General features: G+C 42.9%; 1 protein-coding gene across 1 annotated transcript in view; it reads left to right on the forward strand.

The window, feature by feature from the left end:
- zgc:63972 (protein CutA homolog) overlaps positions 1–14,678 on the forward strand; it is a 71,266-nt gene that overhangs the window by 3,424 nt on the left and 53,164 nt on the right. The window contains exon 2 of the mRNA XM_062988778.1: positions 13,369–13,531. The gene's annotated coding sequence lies outside the window, so the exon portion shown is untranslated. The remainder of the gene's footprint in view (positions 1–13,368; positions 13,532–14,678) is intronic.

Genomic DNA, 14,678 nt, shown 5'->3' on the forward strand with positions numbered 1-14,678 from the left:
AGAAGCGCATTTGTGAGGTCAGACACTGACGCTGGACGAGAAGGCCTGGCTCGCAGTCTCCGCTCTAATTCATCCCAAAGGTGTTCTATCGGGTTGAGGTCAGGACTCTGTGCAGGCCAGTCAAGTTCTTCCACATCTAACTCGCTCATCCACGTCTTTATGGACCTTGCTTTGTGCACTGGCACGCAGTCGTGTTGGAACAGGACGGGGCCATCCCCAAACTGTTCCCACAAAGTTGGGAGCATGAAATTGTCCAGAATCTCTTGGTACGCTGAAGCACTAAGAGTTCCTTTCACTGGAACTAAGGGGCCGAGCCCAACTCATGAGAAACAGCCCCATACCATAATCCCCCCTACACCAAACTTTACACTTGGCACAATGCAGTCAGACAAGTAGCGTTCTCCTGGCAACCGCCAAACCCAGACTCGTCCATCGGATTGCCAGACAGAGAAGCGTGATTCGTCACTCCAGAGAGTCCAGTGGCGGCGTGCTTTACACCACGGCATCCGACGCTTTGCATTGCGCTTGGTGATGTAAGGCTTGGATGCAGCTGCTCGGCCATGGAGACCCATTCCATGAAGCTCTCTACGCTCTGTTCTTGAGCTAATCTGAAGGCCACATGAAGTTTGGAGGTCTGTAGCGATTGACACTATGCGCCTCAGCATCCGCTGACCCCGCTCTGTCATTTTACGTGGCCTGTCGTTCCCAATTGCTTCCACTGACCGTCCAGACATGTTTCGACTGTCAATACACAAGGATACGTGGAGAGAAACTAATTTAGTAAAAATGTTCTGTGTGGCATGACCTTGGCCTTGTACCCAACGTGAGGTCTATAAGAACATCGTGTATGTCTCATAGCGGTATCGGCCAAAATTTTCCATCCCTAAACACTGCTGTAATAAACCATCTGCTGCTCATGTCTACATATAAATGAATGTTAAGCTCGAGGACACGTTCAATTAGCAGCCACATTAATCACTGTCGATCCTTCTTTACTTTAATCTGTTATGCAACCGATGTTTCAGTAGACGCTCACATTCGTACGAAGAGCGGAGCTCTGTGTCAGCACTCATTTGTAGGGATGTAACGATACACTCTACCCACGATGCGATATGATTCACGATATGATTTTTTTAGTGCATTTTCTCCCCGATTTAGCGCACTCAATTTTGTCTTCTGCTGCTGAGGGATACCCGATTGCATCCGAGGAGAGCACGTCGCTGTACCCGCCTCTTCCGACACGTGTACAGCCCTCCTCTTCTTGCATTCTCCCCTGCATTCTGCACAGGCGTCTCTTCCGCCAATCGGGGTCCTTACATAGCGTATGAAGAGCCACCCACCCACACATAGTCCGGCCCTCACCCTGCAGATACGGTGGCCAATTAGTTTCTGCTGCAGGCACTGCCAATTATGCCCGCCAGATTGCGCTCAGCCGACCGGTGGCAACACCGAGTTTCGAACCGAAGAATTCAGAATCTCGGTGCTGGTTTGCTAGCGGGGTTTTTTTTATTATTATTATTTTTATAACAAAATGAAATTGAAGACAAATTATGATATTTTTAAAAAATATATAATAATTACGTTACGAAGTTAAAATGCTAATAAATAAATAACCTGTTTCCCAGACAGGATTTTGACCCACCATGACCGGCCAAGCTAATTCTATTATTAAAGATAAACAAATACACTGATCAGCCATAACATTGAAACCACCTCCTTGTTTCTACACTCACTGTTCATTTTATCAGCTCTACTTACCATATAGAAGCACTTTGTAGTCCTACAATTACTGACTGTAGTCTATCTGTTTCTCTACATTTTTTAACCTGCTTTCACCCTGTTCTTCAATGCTCATTCCCCCCACAGGACCTTCACAGAGCAGGTATTATTTAGAAGGAGGATCATTCTCAGCACTGCAGTGACACTGACATGGTGGTGGTGTGTTAGTGTGTGTTGTGCTGGTATGAGTGGATAAGACACAGCAGCGCTGCTGGAGTTTTTAAACACCGTGTCCACTCACTGTCCACTCTATTAGACACTCCTACCTAGTTGGTCCACGTTGTAGATGTAAAGTCAGAGCTGCTCATCTATTGCTGCTGTTTGAGTTGGTCATCTTATAGACCTTCATCAGTGGTCACAGGACGCTGTTGGCTGGATATATTTTTGGTTGGTGGACTATTTTCAGTCCAGCAGTGACAGTGAGGTGTTTAAAAACTCCAGCAGTGCTACTGTGTCTGATCCACTCATACCAGCACAACACACACTAACACACCACCACCATGTCAGTGCCACTGCAGTGCTGAGAATGATCCACCACCTAAATAATACCTGCTCTGTAGTGGTCCTGGGAGAGTCCTGACTATTGAAGAACAGTTTGAAAGGGGGTTGACAAAGCATGGACTACAGTCAGTAATTGTAGAACTACAAAGTGCTTCTTTATGGTAAGTGGAGCTGATAACATGTTATGGCTGATCAGTGTATAGGGTTCGCATCTAGAGAACTTTCTGTATAGAAACTTTAAGTCAACTGCTTAACTTTAAATGTAGGTCATTGGATGATGGGTTAGGTGTGGAGGAACCCACAGAGCCCTAATCACATTTGGCATGAACTGCAGTGTTCTGAAGTCCGGGCCAGTTCTCCTTGTTAAACCTTAGTGCCCGATAAATGGACGGAAATTGCTACGGACACCCTGCAGAATAGCCTGTTAAAGTTGCAAAGGTGATACCAACTCCATATTAATGCCTATGATTTTGAAATGGGATGTCTAAGTGTGTCGAGAGCGTCTGTCTAAATTCTTAGATGCCTTAAAATGCTGCCTACTCAGATGCCTTCTCGGGATTCTGAGTGATATTGTGACCGAATAATGAGAGAGCATCGAGTGCTTCCTCACCTGCGTAGGCAATCCCAGCATTCAGTATGACACGACCTTTATCTTTAAGGTGTATTTATCTGCAATTATGGGCTCGTGATTCTAGTGGGTTGTGTCGCCACCTAAGGCTAACTGTGTTGGCTTAGTAAGCTAAAACTGAGGCGGTGGGCGCTGTCTAAGTAATGCGTCTAAATAATCTGCCTTCTAAAGTTCAATGTTAGTTGTAGCCTAGCTTAACCTAGTTAAGGTACTGGACTAGTAATCAAAAGGTTGCTGGTTCAAAAGGTTGCTGCCAGGTTGTTGCTGTTGGGCCCTTGAGCAAGGCCCTTAACCCTCAATTCCTTAGACAATATACTGTCACAGTATTGTTTCTTTGGATGAAAAGCATCTGGTAAATGTAGGTTAGAACTAGGGCTGGGCGATTTTCAAGATTAATTCGGTTAATTCGAATGAACATTTTCACCTGATGTTAGAAATGTGACAATCGCGATTGTTTACATACTTTATATTTTAATTAAAATACCAACATGTCACGAGGCAGAAACTGACCAGACGCTCGCAGAATATAAATCAAGTAAAGTTTAACATCAAAAAGGCAGAAACAGTGTACAAAACCAGCGAAAACTAAAACAGTAAACGGAAGACAACAAGGATTATACACGGTAACGGTTAGATTCAGTAATAACGAGCGCAAACACCATCGGCAAAACGAGACACAAACAGAAGAGTTAAATGAAGATTCACAGAATCAAACACAGCTGAAAAGAATCAAAACTTCGGAGCCGATGAGCGCGATCAGGATTGGCTGACCGGGGACATGTGATAGTCACGTGACAGTCCGTGGGAGCATGGGAATTGTAGTCTACATTGTTAGAAGCAGATCTTAAGACCTCCATCCACCCCCCCCCCCCCCAGTCAAAAGAGGACAAAATCAAAGCTGAGCTGAGTGATTACTTGATGCCCCGTCCCCCCCAGTGTAGATACTGATACAGACTCACTTATATGGTGGAAACAGTAAACAGGCTCGTGTTCCTTTTAAGAAAACAGTAACGAACTGTTTGTGGTAGAGATGGACCGATCGGGTTTTTTGGCATCGATTGCGATCTCCGATCTCCTTTCAGGGCAATCGGCCGATAGTCGATTTCGATCGGGTGGGGGGGGAGGTGTTGACATGCAATTTTTTGCGCAAAATCAGCAGTAAATAATAAAGTAACCAAACAATTATTTTTTTCACCCACAGGAGACATATCTTATGAGTCTAACTGACCACACACACACACAGGTTTAATGTTATCCAATTTAGTCTGAAAAAAACTTAAAAAGAGCCTCACAGTGAAGATAAACCGAAAGCAACAGCGTGTGTGTGTTTCTTTAAAAAAACGCTTTGTTCACAGTGTCGCTTTAAATGATTCTGATTCAGGAGTCGAATGTGACGCGTAAGTTTCTCTCTCCGTTTTTACTGTTATTAATAAATGCTGTGGTTTTAAATAAACACCAGCTACTACAGAACATTTTGTGTGACTCTCTTACATTAAAAAGCTTAATTAAACCGCTATTATCACAGAGCGGTCACCGAGTCAGACTCGTTCCGTCTGTGGAGCTAAAAGTTCTGATTACCCTAAAAGTTTAGCAGATGATCCTGAACTAACGAATTTGGTAATGAATAAACTTTTGCCTCTGATTGGCTCTGTAACGTTTTCTGTTCTCATCTACATCACAAGCAAGAACCGCTTACGATTTACCAAAGTGAACACGAGTTTGAATAATGTGCTGATAGAATCGGCTCAGATGTGACCGGGTTGAATTATCTTTTTAAAGTAAATATTTCAGTCAGCAAAATTACATCGTATGTATGATGCACAACGTTAATGATGTTATTTTAGGTCATGAAGAGCTTTCACGATGGTTTCTGTACGATGGTTGATGAAGGGTGATGTGAAGGTTCGTGTTTTGTAGCGCAAAGTGTGGATCAATCCACTGAGCTGTTAAGCTTAACATGATCTTTATATATCAAGTGATCGGATCGGCTACATTTGGGAAATATCGTCCGATCGCCGATAGCATATTTTGATTGAAAATCGGCCGATATCGATTTAAAGTCGATCGATCGCCCCATCTCTAGTTTGTGGTTGTGCACCTTTCTTAATGTAAGGAGGTTCTGCTGCACATTATTTAAAGTGAGTTGTTTGTGAGTTATTCTTATAAAGGATATAGCTAATTAAGATTGCTATTTTGTTTTAATTATTATTAATTATTGTTATACAGTTATTGTTATAAAGTTTGAGTTCCTTGAAAGGATAATTAAAGGTGGTGCTGTTACTATTTTTGCACTTCTGCAGTCTTTTAAATGAAAATTAAAAAAAAAAAAAAAAGAGTCTTTTTTCAATTGCATTATGCAACAACAACAAAATCAAAATCGGTAATCATTTTAAAATAATCTAGATTTTTTTTTTTTTGGCAAAATTGCCCAGCCCTAGTTAGAACCCTCTCTACTTAGGCAGCTGCCTAAGTAAGCAGTAGGCAGCTAGGCAGCTCTGTAGGCTTTCACACAGGCCCAAAGTGATGCTTTTATCCTAAGTGATAATTGTGACTGTATATGATCCAGTTCACTGAGACTAAGGGGCCTTTTTCAAGGGCTCTACAGTGTCAAATATGGGATTTGAACCAATAACCCTCTTCTGTGACATTGTTCCCTATCTGTATATTATGTATTTTTCTGAACTTTGCCTGGATCAGACTGAATTTGATCTAAAACCTTAAGCAACTGTGGCTTCGGAGGCTGGTCGATACTCTTGCTGTTTTTCCGTTTGCGGTTTACTGATCCGCTCTCTTATCGGCCGCCGCGCCGCTCTCCCTCATTAGCATCAACTTTCCCCCTGCCCGCTACTCGGCGGGAAGATAGAGATCCGCTACTGAGCTCGACTCATCCGTCTTTCCTTTTCACACGCAGGCTTTTCTCATATTCCCGCCGCCTCGCTCAACACTCGCGCGTGCTTTCCTCTATGCATAATGTAGGTATGTGCACACCAACACAAGTACGTGTTTTTCTCACTGCATGAGGGTTCTATAAAGCTGTGTACCGTGAATTTAGCAACATATTGAGACTTTGGAAGCCTAGTGGGTAGAGCTTTGGAGCCACTGTTGGGTTCTTAAACAAGGCCCTTGACTCTGTCTGCTCTGTGTGCTGTACAATGGGTGACCCCCATGCGCTCTGACCCCAGCTTCCAAACAACAGCCATAACATTAAAACCACCTTCTTGTTTCTACACACACTGCCCATGTTATCAGCTCCACTGACCATATAGAAGCACTTCGTAGTTCTACAGTTACTGAATGTAGTCCATCTGTTTCTCTGCATACTTTGTTAGCCCCTTTTCACCCTGTTCTTCAATGGTCAGGACCACTACAGCGCAGGTATTATTTAGGTGGTGGATCATTCTCAGCACTGCAGTGACACTGACATGGTGGTGGTGTGTTAGTGTGTGTTGTGCTGGTATGAGTGGATCAGACACAGCAGCGCTGCTGGAGTTTTAAATACCGTGTCCACTCACCGTCCACTCTATTAGACACTCGTACCTAGTCGGTCCACCTTGTAGATGTAAAGTCAGAGCTGATCGCTCATCTATTGCTTGTTTGAGTTGGTCGTCTTCTAGAGCTTTATCAGTGGTCACAAAATGCTGCCCACGGGGGGACTGATGGCATGATATTTTCGATTGGTGGACTATTCTCAGTCCAGCAGTGACAGTGAGGTGTTTAAAAACTCCAGCAGCACTGCTGTGTCTGATCCACTTATACCAGCACAACACACACTAACACACCACCACCATGTCAGTGTCAGTACAGTGCTGAGAATGATCCACCACCCAAATAATACTTGCTCTGTAGTGGTCCTGTGGGGGTCCTGACCATTGAAGAACAGCATGAAAGGGGGCTAACAAAGCATGCAGAGAAACAGATGGACTACAGTCAGTAATTGTAGAACTACAAAGTGTTCCTGTATGGTAAGTGGAGCTGATAAAATGGACAATGAGTGTAGAAACAAGGAGGTGGTTTTAATGTTATGGCTGATCAGTGTATATATATTAGTAGTCCATATAAAGGAAATCGGGCCCTCAAACCAAAAGGACTTTTGTTGTGTTCTTGCACAACTCTGATGATCGTCCACTAAAAGGACGAATGAGGACGATCTTCTTGTGCTAAAAAACGATATGCTGCCCAAGTCTCGTAGTAAAACTTAGAAATTGCTCCATATGGATCACAGTGCCAGGTGCTTTGGTACTTTTTTTTCTCAAATTATTTCATCATGCTGTGGACGAGCTAGATGTTCGGCCCGGAATCCGTGTTTCTGCGCTGTTCTCTGACGTGACATCTGCTAAGGTGGACAGGTCCATCTGGAGCTGCTGCTTCCCTGACCGGAGTCTCACAGCAGATGTGACCTTGTATTGTTGCCTTTTGACATGGGTGACCTGCTACCTGCGGTGCTTCTGATTCGCACACGGTCACATAGCGAAAGAGACGTCAGGGGGCTTGCTTTATTTTGTTTTGTTTGTTTGTGGTGTAAATTAGGGCTGCACGATATATAAGTTCAGCATCGTCATCGCGATGTGTGCATGCGCAATAGTCACATCGCAGGACGTGCGATGTCACTTAATGCAAATTAAATCAAATACGTCATGCTACAACTTTTTTGTTGCTTGACACAAAACGAAAATTCACACCGTTCTCATTTTCCATGACACATCTACACCAGTGTGTTCGAAAACCTAGTGAGCCGCCTCGCTGTCTTACTACCTACATAGGCAGCTGCCTCAGTAGAGAGGATTCTAATAAGTCATTAACTTTTATAAGGCAGGTTATTCGAACGCGCTACTTAGCGATTCCATCGGGTTTCGCGTTTAGCATTTAGCATCTTGCCATTAAAACCAACAGAATGAGGTGGGACAGCGCTAACATGTCAATATAACATCTCGATTCGTGTACAGAAAACTGTTACATTTGCTGACAAGCCCAAACTTGCAAATAAAAACACTCGTTAAAAATCAATAATTAGTTATTTATGTTTGAAAATAACTTTGTCCGCACCGTCAAACGTGTTTATTTTTCTGTGAGAGAAGAGATGCCGCAATGAATTCTGGGATTGCCTTCATCACTAAGGACGCTTCCGATTCTCACTCGTTCTTGAGTCAAAATAACATTGAAATATTAAGATGCCTCAGTAGTGAGCTTAGTAAGGCATCTTGGATTTCGAACAGGTGTATAGCTGCTCTTTTGTTTGTACAGTTTTTTTATAAATAATGTTTACTACTTGAAGAGGTTTTGATTGTGAAATAAAATATTAAATGACCCATTTTGTCAATCCTGTTAATTCCCTCATGTGATATTGAAGCTTTCTTAGTTTAATGCTCAGTTTCAACCGAGTACAAAGATGTAGCTTGTCATAATCTTTTGTATCCCTTGTAGGCACCACCTTTTTTCACACGAGCCCCTTATTTAGAGTAAGATACATGCATTATTAATATTATTAATATTTTTTTTAATATCGCAATATTTATCGCAGGAAGAAAAAAAATCGCAATGTCAGTTTTTTCCAATATCGTGCAGCCCTAGTGTAAATGTCTTAAAGGAAAGAAAGTAAACGGACAGGAAGAGGCGGAGGCTTTGAGACTTATCACGGTACCATGCTGGAATTCACTGAGCCCCTGAGAGCGACCCGTTCTTTCACTAATGCTTGTAGAAGCAGTCTGCACGCCTAGGTGCTTGGTTTTATACACCTGTGACCATGGAAGTGATTGGAACACCTGAATTCAGTGATTTGGATGGGTGAGAGAATACTTTTGACAATATAGCGTACCTATTGGTAACACTATTACACTGCATTAAACTTCCACTGTAATGGCTAATGGCATCAATAAAATATCATAAATCCATTATAAATCCAACAATTGCCAAGTAAATTAAACTTTATACATATAAATTGGCAGCAACAACTGTTAAAAGGAAGCAATTAAATGCGGGAGTGAAAGGGCTTAGGTGCAAGGTAAACAAGGACACGAACTGTACAAAGGTGGGGGGGGCAGACGGGGTGCTGCGAAGTTTAAATTAATAGGACAGAATCAGGGCGGGTGTGACAAAAAGTCTGGAGTCGTTATTACTTCCTGTCAGGCTGTGCTTTTATCAGGTTCTTACGGAAGGTTGTATTAATAGTAGGAGCAGCCAAGCTACCCAAAAAAAAACCAGGACATGAACATTTCATAAACGTGGAAATACGTGACGACGTGCTCGTATCTTTTAAGTGTCTTATTTTCGCTGCAGCTAGAGTGTCAAGGTACGCTGTATTTTTGCTACTTTTTCCCCAAGTTTATTGGAATTTCAGAAGAACTATCAGTCAGCATGTAGAAAGTGTTAAAAATAATTTTATTTTGATGTCTTTACTTTCAAAAGGCTGCATGTGGAGGGTTTGTTTTTGATGCTTAACATTAAAAAGAGCAACAAAATTCACTCTTGCTTATTGCAGGCGCTATAAACATTGCATGACGCTAAATTGAGATGACAATAAGGTGCTTATTTTAGTCATGTCCTATATATACTGATCAGCCATAACATTAAAACCCCCTACTTGTTTTTACACTCTGTCCATTTTATCAGCTCCACTTACCATATAGAAGCACTTTGTAGTTCTACAATTACTGACTGTAGTCTATCTATTTCTCTGCATGCTTTGTTAGCCTCCTTTCATGCTGTTCTTCAATGGTCAGGACCCCCACAGGACCACTACAGATCAGGTATTATTTAGGTGGTGGATCATTCTCAGCACTGCACTGACACTGACATGGTGGTGGTGTGTTAGTGTGTGTTGTGCTGGTATGAGTGGATCAGACACAGCAGCGCTGCTGGAGTTTTTAAACACCTCACTGTCACTGCTGGACTGAGAATAGTCCACCAACCAAACATATCCAGCCAACAGCACCCCGTGGGCAGCGTCCTGTCACCACTGATGAAGGTCTAGAAGATGACCAACTCAAACAGCAGCAATAGATGAGCGATCGGCTCTGACTTTACATCTACAAGGTGGACCGACTAGGTAGGAGTGTCTTAATAGAGTGGACAGTGAGTGGACACTGTGTTTAAAAACTCCAGCATTACTGTGTCTGATCCACTCATACCAGCACAACACACACTAACACACCACCACCATGTCAGTGTCACTGCAGTGCTGAGAATGATCCACCACCTAAATAATATCTGCTCTGTGGGGGTCCTGACCATTGAAGAACAGCATGAAAGGGGGGTAACAAAGCATGCAGAGAAACAGATGGACTACAGTCAGTAATTGTAGAACTACAAAGTGCTTCTATATGGTAAGGGGAGCTGATAAAATGGACAGTGAGTGTAGAAACAAGGTGGTTTTAATGTTATAGCTGATCAGTGTATATGTAGCCAATTAGGTATATTTGCCTGACATCATTCGCATGTGAGTACTAAAACATCTGGCATTCAACCAAGCACTTTTAATACCACAACCAGGCGACAGGGTGGCTCAGTGGGTAGCACTGTCGCCTCACAGCAAGAAGGTCCTGGATTCAAATCCCAGGTGGAGCAGCCCAAGTCATTTCTATGTGGAGTTTGCATGTTTTCTCCTGGTCTCAAGGGTTTCCTCCGGGAGCTCCGGTGTCCTCCCACAGTCCAAAGACTGGCAAGTGAGGTGAATTGTCCATGACTGTGTTTGACATCAAAGAATCTTGTGTAACCTGTCCTGTCATGATTGTAACCAAATTGTGTAAAGCATGACTTTAAAATCCTAATAAATAAATAAATGATACCACAACCAGACTCTTTGTACTGGATCCCTTTGGGACTTTTAAAACTAGGGCGTTTGGTACCAGAACCTTGCATATTATCACCAGAAGCTTTGACACAAATTCAGGCACCTTGAGTTGCTAACCAGGGTCCTTAATGCCTCAGCATACTTCCAGCGAAACTAAATTCGCAAGCGTCGTGCAAAGCCGAACGCGCCTTCGCGAGCTTACAAGCTGGCATACTTCTAGCGGTTTCGTTTTGCCCGTTGCATCTGCTCCACAGCTGCAGGTGACGCGGTGACGTTATAATGTAGTGACTACCAAAAAACGTTGGTGTGTCGCATAGTTAATTATCGCATAGTTAATCATAGTTAAATTAGAGGTAGTGTGCACTGCTTGGCCGGTACAGAAGTAAGCTCTTTCAGTACGCAAGTGTGCTGTGTTCGCATACACAAAAAATGCTGCCCAAGCAGTAGATTATCCGGACACTTTTTGTGTACTGTTAAATAAATGTTTAATGCTTAATAATGATTAATAACTGCATACTGTTCAGTATGAAAGTAGTGACTTCGGACGCAACCGATGATCACAGTTGAGACGCTCCTCAAAATCCGTGTTTGTTTTCATGACACGCCTCTTTTTTTACCAACCAATCACAGGCATTGTCGCGGCGTGACGTCGTCCGCGGAGTTCGCCCAGCTTTCATGTGCGCGACAAGGCGAGCGAAGCCTCTGTGCGACGTCCGCGGTTGTTCGCTTTCTCCGCGATTACGTCACTTTGGTCGCCGAAGCCAGGCGAACGTCGTCTCCGCATGAAGTATGCTGAGGCCTTTACACAGCGTCGAAGACCCCACCCAAGCCCTCTAGGGAAGCGACCAGCCGACAAGTAGCAGAGCTGAGATACAACTCATGGACTTCAAACTCCCAGCACTGGTGCGTGAGCGGAATATCTCGCTGTGACACCTGAGCGCCATGACCCATATTTTATGTATAATTAGAATGCACTATATAGAGATGTCCCTAATTATTTAGCTCCGTCTTGGCCCTGGCACTGACCACTGAGAATCAACCCCACCTGTTCATACTAGTTAGTCTTTATTTCACTTTACAGAGTACTAAAACATTTGGAACATGAATTGTAAACTGTACGTCCTTAGTATCAGTGTGTGTCACATCTTCTAGTACTAATATGCAAGGTTCCAGTACTAAAGAGTCCAGCTGTGGTATTAAAAGTACTAGTTTGATGGTTTAGTACAGTTGTGGGTATTAAAGTGCCGGATTTTCCAGTTTTAGTACCAGTTATAATTAGTAGTGCCATAAATCCGTTATCAAAGGTTCCAGATCTAATACCAAAGCTACAGTACATAATCAAGTACTCAATATGGCCAAAAGTATTCTCTCACCCATCCAAATCATTGAATTCAGGTGTTCTAATCACTTCCATGGCCACGGGTGTATAAAACCAAGCACATAGGCATGCAGACTGCTTCTACAAACATTAGTGAAAGAATGGGTCGCTCTCAGGAGCTCAGTAAATTCCAGCGTAGTACCGTGATAGGATGCCACCTGTGCAACAAGTCCAGTTGTGAAATTTCCTCACTACTGAATATTTCCCAGTTAACTGTCAGTGGTGTTATAACAAAGTGGAAGCGATTGGGAATAACAGCAACTCGGCCACGAAGTGTTAGGCCACGTAAAATGACAAAGCGGGGTCAGCGTATGTGCAGAGGTCGGCAACTTTCTGCAGTCAGTCGCTACAGACCTCCAAACTTCATGTGGCCTTCAGATTAGCTCAAGAACAGAGTGTAGAGAGCTTCATGGAGTGGGTTTCCATGGCCGAGCAGCTGCATCCAGCCTTACATCACCAAGCGTAATGCAAACCGTCGGATGCAGTGGTGTAAAGCACGCCACCACTGGACTCTAGAGCAGAACTCTTCTCTGTCTGGCAATTCGATGGACGGGTCTGGGTTTGGCGGTTGCCAGGAGAACGGTACTTGTCTGACTGCATTGTGCCAAGTGTAAAGTTTGGTGGAGGGGGGATTATGGTGTGGGGTCGTTTTTCAGGAGTTGGGCTCGGCCCCTTAGTTCCAGTGAAAGGAACTCTTAATGCTACAGCATACCAAGAGATTTTGGACAATTTCATGCTCCCAACTTTGTGGGAACAGTTTGGGGATGGCCCCTTCCTGTTCCAACATGACTGCACACCTGTACACAAAGCAAGGTCCATAAAGACACGGATGAGTCCTGACCACAACCTGATAGAACACCTTTCGGATGAATTAGAGCGGAGACTGTGAGCCAGGCCTTCTCATTCAACATCAGAGTCTGACCTCACAAATGTGCTTCTGGAGGAATGGTCAGAAATTCCCATACAAACACAGGGTGGGCCGACATCATATTAAACCCTATGGATTAAGAATGGGACGTCACTCAAGTTCATGTTCGTGTGAAGGCAGACGAGCGAGTACTTTTGGCAATATAGTGTATATGGAAATCCCTTGTAATAACTGAGTGTGTTTTAGCCACACCCTTTACTAACAGGTACTTAAAATCAATTATAAATAATCACTTATATGCCTCTAAATTTGTGGACCCCTGTGCAGATTCAACTCCATATTCTTAAAAACTTGATTTGATTTGGAGTTTTCATATGATGGAACTTCAGACACACCAAACTCACTGAGCGTTTTTTTTTCTCCCCCAGTTACTCCATTAATGTCAGTCAAGTCTACCAGCATTTGGACCCCCTACTGCTTGTAATGACCTCTCTGCATTGGAAAAAGTTCTGAAAAGTCTGGTCCAGTATTCATATAACTGCTGGAACTCTACTGTTATGCACTTACAACAAGATAAAACATGGACATAAGGTACGTATTTATGCTACTAATTAAAAAGCTTAACCTACAACAATTCCAAATCAAATAATGCAGTGTTTCTTACATTTACTTTGACTTTTATTTGAATGCAGACAGGATAAACCTGAGATATTTCATGTTTTGTCTGCTCAACTTCATTTCATTTGTTAATATACATCCATTCCTGCCAATAGGGCTGGTAATGAGGTGAAATGAACTAAATAATGATGTGATTGTAATCATGGTTTGGTACCAAAGCAGCATCCAGGAAAGGCCGAGTCTTTGATGAGCAAAGATGATCAGAGGATCTCCAGTTTGTCAACAAATGTGTGAGAAAATGATTGAAATGTTTAAAAGAAAAATTGGAAGGGATTTGCATATTTCTCCCTCTACAGTGCATAATATCATTAAACCATTCAAGGAATCAGGAGGAATTTCAGTGCGTAAATGCCAAGGGTGCAAGCTTAACCTGAACCCCTGTGATCTTCGATCCCTCAGACGGCACTGCATCAAGAACCGCCACTCAACAATATCTGATATAACCACATGGGTGAGGGATTACTTTGGCAAACCTTTATCAAGCACTACAATACAGAGTTACATGCACAAATGCCACTTTACTGTGCAAAAAATAAGCTTTATGTTAACCATGTCCAGAAGCGGCGTCGACTTCTCTGAGCTCGGAGGCATCTAGGATGGACCATCACATCAACACATTAATGCAGAAAAGTACATTGAGATCTTAGAGCAACATGTGCTGCCTTCAAGACGTCGTCTTTTCCAGGGACGTCCATGCATTTGTCAACAAGACGATGCAAAACCACATGCTGCACACATTACAAAGGCATGGCTGCGGAAGAAGAGGGTACGGGTACCAGACTGGCCTTCCTGCACTCCTGACCTGTCCATAATAGAGAATGTGTGGAGAATCTTAAGACGTGTTTGCAGGAAGAATGAGACAAAATAAAAGCTGAAACTAGGGCTGCAACTAACGATTATTTTAGTAGTCGACTAATCTGACGATTATTTTTATTTTTATTTTTTCGATTAGTCGACGATTATTTATGTCATACCCTCCATCTCTGCCTTAACATAAAACCCTGTTATGTTATTTAAGTTCCAATATCAAATTAAAATAATGACCCATGAAACATGAATA

This window comes from Trichomycterus rosablanca, chromosome 26 (assembly GCF_030014385.1).
Source record: "Trichomycterus rosablanca isolate fTriRos1 chromosome 26, fTriRos1.hap1, whole genome shotgun sequence".
NCBI classification, from domain to species: Eukaryota; Metazoa; Chordata; class Actinopteri; order Siluriformes; family Trichomycteridae; genus Trichomycterus; species Trichomycterus rosablanca.